The following is an 18165-nucleotide window of genomic DNA, read 5'->3' as shown; positions in this document are numbered from 1 at the left end:
TCAAAAAAAAAAAAAAACAAAAAAACAGGCTGTTTTAGCCCAGCTGCTACCTGTTTTGCTTGACAGATGTAAGGTACTGATGACTATAGCACTAGATAGCCTAAGGAAACTCACCTGCCAGGATGGTTCTCTTGGGATGATGGGCTTTAGTTGCAGGGTGTTATTGTAACACTTTGGGAGGATCTCACTCCTTTTATCATCAAGATTACAGGGAAACCAAATTAAGGCCATTTATATACTGGCTAAGTGAGCTGCATGATTTATGGGCACTGCCACTGAGTTGAGTCCTTTCTCTACCCCATCACTGGGATGCTGGCTGCTGGGTCTCTGGCACCAGTAAATGAATGATATGGCAGCTTCACAGAAGTCATTGCCACTTCTGGCAATATGGCAGCTGTTTTGAAGGGTTATTTGCAGCCTCTATTGGCAAAAGGGAATGCAACAGTGCGTGAAAGTCCTTCTTGGAACAATTCCCAGCAACGCGTATGAATTGCTTGTTTGCAGAAATTGTGGTCTCTCCCTAGACAATGGCTATGTCTTGAGAGTTCAATCAAATCAATATAAATATGGTTAAAAGGCACAAATAATGTTGTAAAAATACACAGTGTCAGGAAGCTTTGGTTTCAGTCCCTGGCTCTGACAGCCACTTTGTAAACAACTCACAACCTCTGTGAACATCAGTTTTATCATCTGTAAAATGGTCGTAAAATACTTATGCTCTCCACTTGCTGAGATAGGTGTGAGGAAAGTGTTTTGTAAACCTTGAAGCCCTAGGTAAGTGTGAGTTATTATTGCTTCAGCGAACTGCCAAGAAAGCGAACAGGGGGCTTTGGGGTCACATTGATTCCATTGTTCACATAGCTATAATATGAAGACTAATCAATGTTAGTCTGCTAGTTTTGGCTTCATGAACAATGGAATCCTATCAAGCATGAAATCCAATTGCTTGACAATCAACTTGCAAACTGTCAATCTGATTGCTTTCAGAAACTCAACCAAAGTGTTAGGCAACCATGGAGGTTTCTGTCAAGAATTTCCATCTAGTCTCAAGATGCTGTTCACTGTGCAGAAGGCAATAGTAGGCTATTAATTTGTAACAACTTCCAAACGTGAGTTCTTCCAAGCCACTGGATAGAAATGCACTAAGAGCTGAAAGGTACAAAAGTTGTATATGAATGTATCCAAGAGCAAAAGATAAAAGATTTCAGCTTTTACAACTTTAACTCTATTTTTGTGGAGTGAGAAGTTAGCATTGCAATCATTCAGCTAGCGCTGACCATTCCCAGAACATAATAAGTGCTAAAGACAGAAAGTCTGGAATCTCACTTGTTGGACAAACATGTCTGTGAGGTTTTCTCACCCATCCTCTTGGATGTTCTCTCTTTTCTTGCATTTGTGACACTGCTCTGTCTCGGTTCTTCTCTTACCATTTTATTGCTTCTTTTCCAGTCTGCTTTGCTAAATCACCATCCATATTCTGTCTGCTACCTCTAAGCATCCCCTAAGGTTTCTTTCCTGGGCTTCTTCCCTTGTCCCTGTATTCACTATTTTTTGTTAATCTCTTTAGCCTTCATAGTTTCAGTGATCATCCTTATGTAGAGAACTCCTTGTTATACATCTAGTTATAATCTCCTGAATGCCAGGCCTTCATTTGAAACTACATGGTGGGGGGGAGAGATCTCCATATGGATATTCCATAGGCATCTCAAACTCAATGTGCCCAAAACAGATTTCATTATATTCTCTTCACCCACCCCTAAATCCATTCCTCCTCCACACTTCTCATTTCTGGTGATCGTATTTCCATCTGCCTCACCAACCACCTAAATAACTTTGGAATCATCCATGATATTTCTCCCTCCATCTCCATTTATATCTGAGTAGTTACTTAACTGATATTTCTATCTCTCCTCTTACATCTATCCTCTTCCCTACATTCACACAGCTTCAATCCCAATTAGACCCTCATCTGCTCTAACTTAAAATTATTGTAATTACTTCCTAATGAATATCCTTATGTCCACTATTTATCCCTCTCCAATTTATCATTCACACAAATTGATATTCCTAAAATGCAAATCTGATCAAGTCATTCACCTGCCCAAACTTTTTCAATGTTCCTCCATGATTACAATTCAAGATCTTCAATCTGACATTTACATCCCTCCCCAATCTTTTCCCCATCTACCTTTCAAGCCTTATTTCAGATTGCTTCCCTGACTTTGGCCTTTACAAATCATCCTGTTTCCTACCTCTCATTGCCTTTGTGTGAGTGGGCCACCACGTCAAGAATTCATTCCTTTCTCATTTACACTAAAAATAATTCCTAGTTTCCTTCAAATCATATATTAGGTGCCACCTGATGTATAAGAAACTTTTCTAATTCCCCTTTTATTATCACTTTTTCCCTCTTGAAATGAATTTCCATTTATTCATATCTCCTTAATACTTACTTACTTGTATACAAGTTATATTCTTCAAGAGAATGTGAACTCCTTGAGAACAGGCAACAATTGTACTTTTTTTGTTTTCATATGAATGAGATGCCTAGATGGCACTGGGGATACAGTACTGTACCCCTGGTGAGGAAGACCTGAATTCAAATCCAAACTCAGATGCTTACTAGCTTTGTCACTTTACATCTCTCTGTCTGCCTCAGTTTCCTCATATATAATATGGGATAAGAACATCACCTGCTTCCCAGGATTGTTCTGAAGATCAAATGAGATAATATTTATAAAGTGCTTTGTAAACACAATGCTTAGCATGTGCCCTGCACAAGTAGGTGCCTACGCTTATTGAATTTATTTGGATGACTGCATAATAATTTAAGGTCATTTGTCATAAAACCCATGGATCAGGGTCAAACCACAATAAACAAAGAAAGCCAGCATTTAAATATTTGATAGATTTAGTTTGTATAGTTCTACAAAATTTAGAAATGCAGAAAGAAAGTGGGAGAAGAGGGAAGGGGAATTTTGTTTCATAGTGAAACAAGATAAATTTCCAGCTCTGTATGTAAGCCAAAACAAATGAAACAGATCAAATAGTCATGTAACCAACTCAGCCACTCTAATAAGTATAGATCATAGGATTATAAGAACCCATGATAGTGATGTTTCGCTTGATCAACCTATATAAAATGAAATATCCTTAAGGGAAGTCTTGGTTATCTATTTTATTCATTTCATTTTGCAGAAGTTTTTTTTTTTTTAATTAAATATTTAAGATACTTTTCAATTTATGGGGAGGAAAATATATTTTCCAAGTATTTAGAGAAATGCTTCCTTAAAAAGGTTGAAGATTTTTGCCAAATTTTTTCTTTTATTATCTTCAAGGCTTGGCTATCAGATTTTCCCATAAACTCATCCATCAAAGAATTCATTCCTTTGGAAAATGTGAGGAGCAAGTTCCATGTATGATCTTGAGTTACAAAGCTTTACTGTTTCTCTGGGTCATGCCTACGTGCAGGGCTAAACCTAGAGGCAAACTTATAACATAAATGAAGTTTATTGTTAGTTCCCTTAGATCTTGCCCCTTCCTGCATATTTTTCCCCTTTTTGATGGCCCTCAACCCTCACTCAAATTCATGCTCTTTCCCACCACCTCTCTATCTCTTTCAAATCAAAACTAGCTTCCAGGATTTGAGAAACACATGCAAGTTTCAGGCTTCAAATTTTCCCCCCAGGATATTTCCATTTAAACAGCTGATTAGGACCCCTTTTGGCCTCATCAAAGAAATAAAGCTTCAATTTTGATGTTAGGTATCAGGCAGACTAATTATAGCAGGGTTTCTTTTATGTTTGGGGGCTTTAACTAGTGCTACTGAAACACAATCTCCCTCCCAGTAGAAGCAACTGGGGCAGAGTGAAAGCAATAGTAGCTTTGAAATGAGATCTGGATTTAGAATGTCAGCCTTGCTACTTCCTACCTTTGGTCAAGGTATGTAGCCTCTGAGAGCCTTGGTTTCCTCTTCTGTAAAATCAGGATAAAAATACCTGTCCCCCTCACAGGGTTATGGATGTGAAAGTACTTTGTAAAACATTATGTAAATACCAACATTTCATTTCTTTGTGAAGCCAGCCTATTCCAGTGAGCAAACAAACCTCTGCATCTACATTTATTTCACTAGCTGTAGTGCGAATGAATTGGGACATAAAAATGTTTGTTGGATTGAGCGCATCTGAAATGCTTTGAGCACTCGGGAACAAAACTGCTTTTGTTAATACAAGGTTGTGTTATTTGACCAAGAATTGAAAATGTTCTAACAAGAAAACAATGTATGTATAGGAAACAGGTTTCATTAACCATGATGCATCATCTGAACAGGATGATTAGGCATTATTCAGGATTAGAGTACCGGTGAAACCCCATATTAAGCCACTAGACTGCCTTTCCTTACACATAAAAGCATTGATTTTCTCTCTCCCCTTTCTACTTAAAAGTGGGTGGGTAAAGGGGCCAAAATCCCACTGGTCCCAAGGTAAGTGTTTCTTCTGGAGAGACGTTCGTCCTATAAACAGTCATGTTAAAAACATATATAGATATAGATTTTTTTTTACTCTGAATGAGAACTGAATCAGTCACATGCATACACCCCCTTCCCATTTCAGTTTATAATTTAGTATTCAGTTCAGATGTGTGAAGGGGAGGTTTTCATAAGGGCAGCCCAGAGAATTAGGCCCACCTGCTTAATTGGCAAGCATTTCTTTTGATTCCAACTAAAATCTAAGAGAAAAATAAGCAACAGGAAAAAGAAAAGAAAATTCCATAATTGTTGGGGGGGGGAGATTCTAAAGATAATGGTTGTTAAAAATCAGAGAACCAATTTTTTTTTTAATTTCTATTGATATTTAGGTCTACAGAGATAGAGGAATAGAGGAATAAAGAGTTTGCCTGGAGAAAAAAAGGTAAGTCTCTTTCTCTTATTGAGAATGTTTGACTGACAGTTTGAATAGCAACTACTAAACAGTTTGTGGTTGTGGTTTTGTCCTTTGGCTTTCATTTTCTACTTTTTTGGTACTGGGATGTTTCCTGTCATTTTCCTTCTGGGTTTTTTCCTCTCATTCTTTCTGTTTTCTTTCCTTTTTTGCTTCTTTCATTTTTTCTTCCTTTACTTATTTCTGTTTTTCCTCTTTCTTTTTTATTTCCTCTAGGTCCAAATTCATTTCTTTTCCTATCTTGTTTCCATGATGGCATATTAAATTTTATTTATTCTAACTTGATCTTTGAATCTATATTTACTCTTGACTCATAGTTGAGTCTTTTCTTTTAGGCACATGTTCTTTTAATTTTCCTTTCTTTTATTATGCAATAACAAACAAGGATTGTCAGAAACATTGTTTATGTCTTATCATGTTTTGGGAATAAAGTTCACGGATTCACTTTTGAGAATGAAAGGAGTCGTATTATTGGTTCCTCAATGATCTCCCGAAATGACAAAATAGTATGCCAACTAAAGATTAACCTCAGTGCCTTTTCTGACTTCAGCTGATATGCCTTTTTTCCATACCACATATTGCTATCAGGATTAGAGGGACAGATAAAATATGCTTTCACTCCCTTCTGACCAGGGCTATTTGAAAAAACCAGAACCAAACTTAAAGCAAAGAGTCATTCTCCCTCTTAAATAATTTAATACTGCAGCTGAGCTGTTCCTACTGTTCCTGTATCCAGCCATCATGGAGATTTATAGGGCTGCCCAGTGGCCAACAGAGCCCCAAAGATGCATTGAACCTAATTAGCCATTCTCCTGACCATCATTTCATAAAGATTGTTCATAAACCAATTTTTTTCTGTCTTCTGAGGGGCTTAAATCTCTTTTGCAATTCAATGGCAAGGGCCTGCATACTCTAGAGAATTGTTCATGAAAGATGATGTCTATTAATAGCACTTTCATTCATTAGGGTTTTTTAATTTCTTTGGGTTGTGTTGAGTTTTATGCCTGTGGATTTTTTTTTTCATTTTTCATTACCTTTCATATTTGTGTTTCTTTTCAATGTTTTAATCCAATTACCAGCCCTATAAACAAGCATTTGTCACATCTATAGTAGGTGCACTGAACTGTGAGTGGAAGTGATTTCTGATTACAGACAGGCTAATTTTCAAGGGACAGGAGGAACAACATGCAGTGAACTGAATAAAAGAATAATGGAAGATACCTTGTTAGGTGACATATGGTACAGAATTAGAGCACAGATGGGGAATAGAGAAGTTACTTAATACTAAAACACATATGCATCACATATCTAATGGCCATAGACAGAACTGTTTCTGTATTGGATCTCTTCATCTATGAAAAGGAAGTATTTACTCATGATATAGTTTAGGAGTAGTTGTTAATCTAAGCATCAGTCTCCTGTAATTGGGAGCATATGTAAGCCACAGATGGAGATATAATGATGAGGACAAAGCAAAACTGATATATAGGCAAAAATGCTGTGATTTCTGGTGGTTTCCTTGCCTGTGCCCTCTGCAGTTGTCCAGAGCCAAAATAAGTGAGACCATGACATAGCTCTTGGGGTGCAAGTTTTAGAGTGAGAAAATTGTTAATCAGTCATCCGTCACGTCTGATATTTTGTAATATCATTTGGGTTTTCTTTTGTGGTTTTTTTTTTTTTGTGTGTGTTTTTTTTTTTTTGGGGGGGGAGCTTGGTAGAGAAAACTAAGGCAAACAGGGTTAAATGACTTGTCCAAAGTCACATAGAAAATGTCTGAGACTGAATTTGAACTCAGGATAAATGAGTCTTATGATTTCAGGTTAGGCACTCTAACCACTGTGCCAATTTGCTGTCCTAGAATCAGGAAGACTCCTACCTCTTATAGATTATTGACTTTGGTCATGTCAATTAGTACCCTCAGTTTCTAATCTGTAAAACAAGATTGGGCTACAAGACCTCTAAGGTCCTTTTCAGCTCTAAAACTACAATCCTATTATCTTCTTCTAATCTATCAAAACTTTCCCTTGGGTCCTTCAGTCAAATGAATATATAAAGAACTGATAGCACTTTCAAGTTATTACCTGTCTTTGTAAGAAACTACTCTTCTTTTCTCCATCTTTACTCTGGGCCAAGCCACATATCCACATACTCAGATCTGTTTATACACTTATAAGTAAAACTTAAAGGCTAAAGGGATAATGTTTTGGTGATACTACCAAGTATCTGCCAACCAATGAATAAGAAGCAAGAGGCAGTTTAGGGCGAATAGGAGGAGAAATAAGGATGGGGACCAGACCTGGAATTTTTAAAATCCCAAATAAGAAACTCTTACCAATGTAGATTATTTCATTCTCTAACATCATTTCTACTTTGACATGAAGGCAAAAAAAAAAAAAAAAAGATTAATCAGTCTCAAATGGCAGCAATTTGGAGAAAATGGACATGTGTGTTAAATTTGGCAGTTAGATTACCCCACTATTCCAGATCTGAAGCAAATTTGGAGTTGGAATCTTAGCTCAGGTATTAGGGGAAAGTATGACACTTTCTGCCTGATATTCAAAACAAATACAAGTTTCAAAAAATAGCAACCAGAATAACATTGAATCAAGTCAACTTTCATGCTCTGGTCTATAACTCTGAGAAAGAAGAATCATAAATTATAAAATCTTATAAGACAAATGTCAGAGTATGATAAACCATGTTATCAGCAAAAGGGCTCAAAACTTCCATCTCTGTAGCTAAGCCTTTGGCCATTGGAATTTGAGATCTGCCAATTCACTAATAAATTTCATTTGATCACAGCAAAGCTAACAAAAATGGGAAAGCAAACACAAAGGATCCCCAGGGAACACAGTATCAAATTCTTTATAACAAAATGCATTTAGAAAAGATTGTCAGGGCAAATGAAATCCATTGATTAGAAACCTTAAAGTTGATATGGACATAATATAATCTAGGTGAGTTCTCTTTGTGTCCTAAAGGAGCCAAGAAATACCTCCTCTAACATCTCTCTTTTAATGTTGTTATTAAGAATAGCCAAGCCATACTTTTCATAAAACATAGAGTTCAAAAATTTGAATACTTTTGCCCTTCTTTAGTCAAACACTAAATTATAAATATCTGTATAGCATTTGGCAGGCTTTTGGCTGCCAAATGACAAATAAAATGTGCAATATAAAGATTAAGATTTAAAGCATTATGTCACAATTCATTATAGACTGCAAAATACAGAGCCATAACATAATAGTAACCTAACAACAAAACACAATATTTCGTGTAGATTCATACCACCTAGCAGAAGACATCTTAGACAGACTATAAAATCATTGCGCACACAAGTTCTAGAGTTTCAACCTTTATCTCTGAGCTTATTTCAGCAATGTTTTAAACAGTAAGGCCTGAAAAATCAGATTCTTATGGATTTTTCCATCATAATTTTGTAATAGTATTTGTTCTTCAATCACTACGTCATAAAGCCTCTTCATAAAAATGTGAGGTCTGTGTTTCTTAAGACAAAAATATCTATGGAAACTAATGGGAAGAGTAAAATGTAAATAAACATACTGCCGATTTAAAACTGGTGTTTGAATTCTAAGGAATCTAGTCTAATTTTCAAGGTAGATTGGATTCCCTGGATAATTGTCTAATTCTTTTTTAGCTGGCCTTGAACATGTAGATAGAGAAGGTAAAAGGACAATGATTTTGATGATAGTCAGTCTGACATTGGAGCACTGAGACTGGCAAATCAGTTTCTTCTCCCTGACTCATTGTTACTCACAGGTAACTAAACCCAAACCTAAGACAAAGAACTTAGAATTGATATTGTGTTTATAGGATTTCTCAATCTGTCCATGGACATTTACATCTATTATATGCACTGTATCAAGTGCCAGTGATACAAAGAAAAACAAAAGACAGTGTTCACTATCAAAGAGTTCACAGTCTAATAGAACAGACAACATGTAAACAGTTATGTACATTATACACAATTATATTATATATTATGTAACATATTCTTTAGTATATAATACATTTCATATTATATTATTGTTTATGTTTTATATATATATATATTACTTATTGTATCTATGTATATATATTACTTTTAAATGTATATATGTAAATGATAACTTGCAGGTGATAACAGGGGAAGCACTAGCCTTAAGGACTACCAGGAAAGACTTCATGTATACAGGGGGGATTTAGGTAGGAATTGAAGTAATTCAGAGAAAATAAGTAGAGATAAATAAGAAGGGGATTATGGACAATGCCTCAAAGTAGAAGATTGAGTTGTTTTATACACAGTATAGGTATAGATATAGGTATAAGGTATAAGAGAACTGGAACAGTAGGAGGAAATCAAGTTATAAAAATATTTAAACAAGAAATAGATTTTATATTTGATCCTGGCTGTAATGAGAAATGATATGAACATATTGAATATGAGTGTGACATGATCAGATTTGTGCTTTAGGAAGATCAACTTGACAACTGACTGGAAGATGAACTGGAATAGAAACTTTCTAGTCCTTTCCCATTCAGAGTCATAGATTTTAGCATCTATGTCAGCAGGCTCAGGTCATTTTGTGTCCCGGAGTCAGTTTCTGACCTGGTAAAGAGAAACTGGGATTTGCTTTAAAATTTGTATCATGATAATTAGGATGGCTAGTACTTTGAGGATCCTTTCACTTCCTGGCTTCTCATGATTAGCAGTTCCTTGACTTCTGGCTTGTCTAAGAGGATTCCCAATCTTTTGCCTTTTTTTCTCCCGCCTATCTAAGTTCCCAGACTAGCTCCTGTCTCATCCAATGTTATTATATTCTTAACATTTCTTGGTTTTCCACAGAAGCATCCTTTCCAGTCCAATGCACTTTGAGAATTTCTGAAGTAGATTCATCTTAGAGTCATTCTGCAAGCTTGTGACACTGTAAAACATAGTCATTCTTTAATCTTATTTTTAAAAATGAATGCTTATAACCTATAAGCAATTGCCATAAAGATCTAATTTTCATTGTTTTATACCTCAGACCTTCAAAGGAATTTTAAAAGGACCAATTTTTGGAGGAGAGTTCATTTTTTTATTTACATTCTCTATCTTTCCTCTCTCCAGAAATGGAAGACTGGGATCTCATAAAAATGACATTAAAATTATCAAACTAACCTAATGAAAATCTTAACCAAAATTCATTGTAAATTAGATATTTGCTATACTGATAATACAAGCCTTTGTAAAGCAGATATTGTTCTTATGTAAACTCATGAATGGAGACTTTCTCAAATAAATTACTTGCTAATAACATCAGAGAGTCATTGGCTGGGTAAATATCTCCCTGGGGCACTCACTGAGATTCCTGAATTTAAATATTCAATAGAAATTCATATTTGTCACCTTTACTAACAAGTTTTTTCCTTATGAAATCATTATTAGCATGAAAAAGTTAAATTTTGTATCTAATTTCTAGAATTAATACTGTTTAAAAGACCTTAAGGGATTGAAAGTTCTCATGATAGAAAGCATCATTTGCATAATTTCTATTGCCCCAACATTTCCACTCTCCTACCCAATGCCAATTTGCTACCTCAAGCTAAAAAGAAAAATGATCTGTCAGTCATCAGAATTTCTGGGGACGCCTGTCAAAAGGAGCAACAAATTTAAAAGTTCTGCTTACTTCTCAGTCCCTGATTTCTGGCTGACTGCATTGGTCAGATTTTTACAGATGTTCTTTCTAAGTTATCCATCCAAATCAATGGCCTTGCATCTCTGTTCTGTACTGAGTCACAGAGGCCAATATATGGAAACAGACCCTTAGCCATTCATTTCTTTGAATGTAGGAGATGAATTTTCTTTCTGGCTGGGTTTTCTTTCCTCTCAGGTTCTGGAATCTCCCTGTTTTTGCTTTTCTTTTCTCTTTTCTTTTTCTTTTTTTTTTTTTTTTCTGTCCTACAGCAGAGGTGAATTAAGTGTACTGCAGTCAAAGTGAAAAACAAAATAATATATTGGTCCTATAGGTTTATTGCAGAATTAGTGATTTCTAAGCCCTGATGAGCTAAGAAAAGAACCCAGATTTCAGAAATCAGTCTATCCAAAGAAAAGGTGAGAAAACTGACTGAAATGGCCAATCTTTGGTTTCTGTCCTTCCCAGTATTGCCAACATCCTGGCCAAAGTTCTTCTGAATTGGCTGCTAAATAGCAGTTTATTGTACATTTCATGAATTGTATTCCAGGTTCACATCACAACCATGTAAATAAACATGATCTTTGATGCAGGCCAGACACAGAGAAGATTCTGGAAACTATATAGAGAACTCCATAAGGATTTAGCTAACCTCAATAAAACATTTGTTATAATTGACAGACAAAGACTCTGGCAGCCTCTTTAAGGTATTGGGGACTCCAAGAATTTCATCAACATCCCAAGGATATGCTGGGATGGTTTATTGTGTTGTCAGACTTGATGGTTTCCTGTTTGACCCTGTTTAACCCATTTTCAACCTCCAATGGAACAAATTAGGATGGTAGTAATACATCAGATATAGATTCTAACAAGTACATTCAACAACATCCCAAAGCTCTATAATTCAGCAAAATTAAATTCAATAAGCATTTAAGAGCTGCTGCTAGGAAAAGTGCTTCTAGGGGGAGGGAAGATCAAGGAGATCCCAAACTAGGTGTTAATTTTACTCTCTATTAAAATGCAAATACCTCCTTGAAGGGCTACATAGTAAGCCTAATTAGCCAATTACAACATGGTGTGAATTAATTCATCAAATTATTTCATTAGGGTATAGAATGTGGACTATAGAATGAAAGGATGAAAAAAAAAGAAAAAAAGATAAAGGTACTGAGTTACCTATGTTTTGTAGGGTCAAATAATAAAAGTGATGTGGGTGGACAAAGGGCATAACATAATCATTCTGAGAGCCATAAGTACAGTCCTCACCTACTTCACAATTTTGCCAAGATTGAGCTCCACTCAGTGTTGTGACATGGATGAACATTGTCTCCTAGAATGCTTAATCTCTAGTCTCTTTATTCTCTCCCACCTGTGCTATCTTCTTCCCAATAGAAATACAAAGTTTCTGTTCTTTCACCCTTTATGTCTAATAAAATCCTTCATTAATACAACAATGTAACACAAGGATTCCTTTTTTTCTGTTTCTTTTTAAAATATATTTTTATTAAAGCTTTTTAATTTTCAAGTGATATGCATATAAATTTCAACATTAACCCTTGTAAAATCTTATGTTCCAATTCCACTCCCCTTCTCCTTACTTCCTCCCCTAGATAGCAAGTAATCCAATAAATGTTAAACACAGTAAAAATATTTGTTAAATCCAATATATGTATACGTATTTATACAATTATCCTGCTCTACAAGAAAAAAAAATTAAATCAAAAAGGAAAAAATAACGAGAAAGAAAATGAAATGCAAGCAAACAACAGCAAAAGGAGTGAAGATGCTATGTTGTGATCCACACTCAGTTCCCACAGTCCTCTTTCTGAGTATAGATGGTTCTCTTCATCACAAAATCATTGGAACTGGCATCAGTCATCTCATTGTTGAAGATGGCCACATCCATCAAAATTGATCATCTTATAATTTTGTTATTGCCATGTATAATGATCTCCTGTTTCTGCTCACTTCACTTAACATTAGTTTACCTAAGTCTCTCCAGGACTCTCTGAAATCATCCTGCTGATCATTTCTTATAGAACAGTAACATTCCATAATATCCATGTAACTTCTTCTACCATTCTTCATCTGATAGGCATTCACTCAGTTTCCAGTTTCTTGCCACTACAAATAGGGCTGCCACAAACATTTTTGTGCATGTGGATCCCTTTCCTTCCTTTAAGAGCTCTTTGGGATATAAGCCCAGCAGAAACATTGCTGGATCAAAGGGCATGCAGTTTGATAGTCCTTTTGGGCATAGTTCCAAATTGCTCTCCAGAATGGTTGAACCACTTTACAATTCCACAAACAATGTATTTGTGTCCTTGTTTTCCCATATCCCCTTCAACATTTGTTATTGTCTTTTCCTATCAACTTAGCCAATAAACACAAGGATTCTTAATCTGGATTCTGTGAACTTTTTTTAAAGCATTTTGAAACTCTTTTTAATACATTTATATTCATTTTAGTCCTATATAACTTTATTTTATATAATAAAAATTTATTCTTAGACAAGTTCTACTGCCAAAGAGGTCCATGATACATGCAAAAAAGTTAAGAATCTCCTGGTATTAAAAAATGATAACAGCTTAGTCTGATCCCTGCCAAGTAGATTTTGGTTTTAATAAGAGATCAAAGTTGGAAGCAGAATGGATGGAGTTGTTCTTCTGAATTCAAGGCTTAGGAAGCATGCCTTTGGACCGAGAAGACTTTTCACAATTCCTGAAACCAAAACCTATATGCAGGTTCCTTCTCTGCTGCCTGTCAAGCTCTATAGAAAGCCCTTAATCAGAAGAATTAGTAAGTGGAAATCAAAACAAAACAAAACAAAAAGATGCAAATAAATAGCTCCAGAAACCGGGACAATGGATGCACTCCTGTTTTTCCAGTTCTAAATGTCAATTACTGGAGGTCTCCTGAGTACAGGTTAAAAATAGATATGCAGGTTTCCTTTGTTCATCTGTCATAAGGGGTCATTCCTTCTAGACACATTCTCATTGCCCTCTTTTCACCCCCATAGCTTGAGTTGTCAACCAAAAGCAACCCTAACTCTCTATTACAATGGTGTCACTCAGTCAAATTAGCATGTGCCCTTTCAGTTATGTCCAAATACCACAGAGCTACTGGTTTTCCATAACTTCAGAATTCACATAATACAGTAATTTTCTCAATATAGAAAATACTGACATAGCGCCCATTTAAGGTGACATAGGCAAGTGATGAGAGAGCTTTCTACTAGATGAGATAGAAACTAATTACCATTTCCTCAGTGCAGATACCAAACTTTTCTAGAGACTTGAGAAACTTTTTTACCCTTGGGGCTTTCAGTTTCCTTCTCTCCCTTCTCAAAATAAGACAAATGAAAGAGTGGATATGAACTAATTCTAATGTCGGAGGAACTGGGCTCAAACCCCATCTCTGCCATTTAAATCACCGCTACTTGATGAGCCTCAGTTTCTTCATCTATCAAATGATGAGATTTGACTATATAGTCTGTGATTCCTACAAGCTCTACCTATCTTTTAAACAAACATTTACTAAGTAACTACTATGTTCCAGGCACTGTGCAAATGTTATTTATCCTTTCAGCAACTATTATATCCTCTTTTACAGATGAAGCCACTGAGGCCCACAAATAAGCATCTTCACTCAAATTGATCTCAGTTCTTTCTGATTCCATGTTCAGGGTTTTATCCACTGGTCCACCTACTTAGGATCCTACAGAATGCTTTTATTTTTTTGCCATAAAGAAAGTTGCAGAGCTATTTTTAAGTCTTGATCAATCATCAATGATGTTGAGTGCTTATTATATTTTAGGCATGAGGCTAAGCACTGGTAATGGATGAAAAGGTATATATATATATATAATTGTTGAATTGTTGCAGTGGTAGTAGTGGTATTGATGGTAGTGGTAGTAGTAATAATGGCAGTAATAAGAGTAGTAATAATAATAATAAAACTGTCTGTGCTCTCAGGAAGCTCTAATTCTAATGAGGAAACAATATGTAAATAACTAGGTACCAGATGAATGCAGGGAAGGTAATATCATAAGGAAAGGCAATAATCTTTAAAATATCAGAAAATAGGATTTAGTTTGAATCTTAGAGGAAACTAAAGAGGCAGAGGTAGAAAGAGGGAGGAGGAGGAGGAGGGGAAGGAGGAGGAAGGGACAAGGAGGAGGACAAGGAGAAGGAGGAGGAGGAAGAGGAGAGAAAGGAGATGGGAGAGAAAAGTCAGAAAGGGAAGGGAAAGAGAAAGGAGAGAGAGGAGAAAGGGAGAGAAGAGAAAAAGGGATAAGAGGAAAGGGAAGAGAGGAGGGGAGAAGAGGAGAGAGAGGGAGGAGAGAAGGACAGAGACAGACAGAGACAGAGACAGAAGGTATGGGCACCAGTCAGTAACAAAGTTTGGAGTCAAGATATTTAGTATCTTGATAGAAGAAGTTTAGCTAGTAGACCAGTTGACTGAATCATGGAATGCATAGAGGGAGTAAAGTGTAAGAAGACTGGATAAGTATAAAGGAGTCATGTTGTGAAGGTTTTCAATGCCAAACAGAAAGCTTTATATTTGATGCTGGATATAATAGTCATTAGAACTTATTGAGTTGAGGTGGGGAGTGACAATATCCAACTTTTGCTTTAGAGAAATTACTTTGGCAGTTTAGTGGAGGATGGATTCAAGTTGGGAGAGACTTAAGCCAGGAAAACCAATTAGGAGGATATTGAAATAATTAAGGTTAGAAGTGATAGGAACTTAAATAAGCCAGGATAAAATTTGCAAAAGGAGAGAGAAGGCTGAGTATATGCATTTGTGTGTGTGTGTGTGTGTGTGTGTGTGTGTGTGTGTGTGTGTGTTTTGAACAATATTGTTAAGGTATAAATGGCAAGATATGACAACTGACTGAATATATGGAGTGAGTAGGAGTGAAAAGTCTAGAATGACAAAAAGTTTTTAGTTCAGATAACTGGGAGTATGGTGATGCCCTCAACTATAACAGGAACTTGGAGAAGTTGGGGGAAATTAATTCTGTTTTGGAGTTTGAGGCGACTATGGGACATCCAGTTTAAAATATTCAAAATGTCTTTGTTAATATAGGACTGGAGAGAAGCTAAGGCCTGTAATATTTGACTACTCCCCCCCAAAAAAAATCACATTACAGTAAGATCCAGCTATCCTTGCTGTTAGAGGAAAAGCAGAGGTATAGATAATTTGAGGGAGTATATGAATCAGAGATATTTTCTACTTCTTTCTAGATTGCATTATATACAATATTTACCTCTCTAATTAGATGAGGGAGATTTTGAACTCAGTTCTTTCAAACAGCTACCTAATTTGATTGGTTAAATTCATTATGTAAATGTACAACTGCAGCAGAAGCAGATGTGTATGATGTATGTCAAGTGTCTTATAGACCTCAGTGGTTTCTCTAATCAATCTCTCTCTCTCTCTCTCTCTCTCTCTCTCTCTCTCTCTCTCTCTCTCTCTCTCTCTCTCTCTCTCTCTCTCTCTCTCTCTCTCTCTCTCTCTCTCTCTCTCTCTCTCTCTCCCTCCCCTCCCCCTCCTAGAGGCATATGCATCCATGCTTGGGATACTATGGAAGAGCTAGAGATTTCTGGGTATTGGGCATATTCCCTCCCTATTTTGTCCCAAGTCTCCTTATATTTCAACTCTGCTGAGGATATTAAGATACTTTAACAATATATCATCATATCTTTAGCTGCTCAGTAATCTTCATCAGGGAGATGTGATCCAAATAATGTAAAATTATGGATAATCTCAAAATAATTTTTTGGCTTTGGAATACATTCATAATTATAACCCTCACAATGATGTATTTTATGTTATAAGGAATAATTTGGAAAAGGGAGGTGATTCATCTTTCCTGTTCATATTATTTCCTACATTGAGTGTCAAATGTCATTCTACATGAATCAATTTGTGGTTAATCATCACTCATGCTAAAAATGAAAAGAGAGACAACTGGAAGAAATTACAAGTTCAAATATCATGTATTGAAGAGTATTCTTTATAGCCCCAGAGATATTAGGAGGCTTGGAAACAGGAATGGGATTTGAGGAGAAATTCCATTGGCTGCATAGGAGATTGCTCATGGTGTCAGGTCTGCCCATGGTATATGTGGAGGATAGGAAAGAGGCTCTCCAGTATCATTAAAGACTTCTGGAATTTCTGTATAAATGCTAGAAAGGCCCATCTCTGACAGGCACCAGTGTTATTCTACCAGTATCCTCAGCTTTCCAAGTGATCTGGGGCAGTAACTAGTGGAAAAATGGAGTGTTTTCTTCTTAGCTCTACTTCCAGAGCTGGGGTTTGGGGTCTTTGAACCTTATAATTGAATGAGCTTTCCTGGCCATTTATTCTAAGGATTGTGTTGATATCTGGGGATACAAAGTAAAACAAAAATTATGGTCCTATTCTCAAGAAGCTCAAATTCTACTGAGGGAAAATCATAGGCAAATAACTATGGACATACAAGATATATGCAGAAAAGATGGGAAATTATCTCAGATGGAAGTGATTGGTTGACATGGGCAAAAAGAGAATTAGGAAAAGCTTCCTATTGAAGATGGAAATTAAGTTATGTCTTCAAAGAAGCCAGAGAAACTAGGAATCAGAGGAAAAGAGGGAGAATATTCCAGGCATGGGGGACAACTAGCCAAGACAAAGGCACAAGAGCGAAGAGATGGAATGTTGTGTAAACAGCAAGTAGAGAGGTGAAAATGGATCACAGAATGCTTTGAAGAGTAATAATATGTAAGAAGATGGAAAAATAATTAGGAAAATGCCAAGATGCAAAGAACTTTAAATGCCAAATGGAGTCCTCTTTCCCCTTTGAATTTATATGTTGAATATGTTTGAGTTTATATGTTGAATATATATATATATATATATATTAATGAATGAGAAGCAGTAAAATACTAATATGTCCAGATGTACAAGGAATGAGGAGATAGGTAGTCTAGATGATCTCTTGATCCCTTTGCAATTCAAAAGTTATCTGATTATAAAGCATTTTTCTTTAGTTTATAGTATGAAAGCATGAAGGGAATTTTTTTTTAAATCTCCTACCTTTGGTGGTATTTACAGTAAAACTTTCCTCCTTTTGTTTATTTCAGTATTCTGCAAAACCAAATGATTATCACAAAACTTTCTAATAGTTGCACCACCATTTCTGAACAGAGATTTAATATCAGAATTCTATGGTATGATTACCAAGACTTCATTAACCTTATGAAACCTGTGACTACACATGTAGTGATGTTCAGTGACGTTTCATCATAGACTGGTACATCTAAACTACCCTTGTCAAAATAAATGGAGAAAGCCCTTCGGGTGATTTATTCTTCTTGATTTTTCTGTCTGTTTGCATACCCACTCAGCTGCAAAATTTGGCAATTCACAATGGGGTTTCCTGTCATTAGTGTGAATTAGTAAGTTTCTACTGTATTTTGGAAATCAAATTGAAGTCCTCGGGAGGTTGAGATGCTCCAAATTATCTAAATGATTTTCATTATTATAGCTTAGATTTTTTATTA

The 18165-nt window shown here is 35.9% G+C and overlaps 1 protein-coding gene across 1 annotated transcript in view; it reads left to right on the top strand.

Annotated features, from left to right (window-relative positions):
* Nucleotides 1–18165, top strand: part of CELF2 (CUGBP Elav-like family member 2) — a 970051-nt gene that overhangs the window by 228859 nt on the left and 723027 nt on the right. The window contains exon 2 of the mRNA XM_074268694.1: nucleotides 4858–4910. The gene's annotated coding sequence lies outside the window, so the exon portion shown is untranslated. The remainder of the gene's footprint in view (nucleotides 1–4857; nucleotides 4911–18165) is intronic.

The sequence above is a fragment of the Sminthopsis crassicaudata genome, chromosome 5, assembly GCF_048593235.1.
Source record: "Sminthopsis crassicaudata isolate SCR6 chromosome 5, ASM4859323v1, whole genome shotgun sequence".
Lineage (NCBI taxonomy): Eukaryota > Metazoa > Chordata > Mammalia > Dasyuromorphia > Dasyuridae > Sminthopsis > Sminthopsis crassicaudata.
Note: the sequence above shows the minus strand (reverse complement) of the source record. Positions and strands in the feature narration are given on the sequence as shown.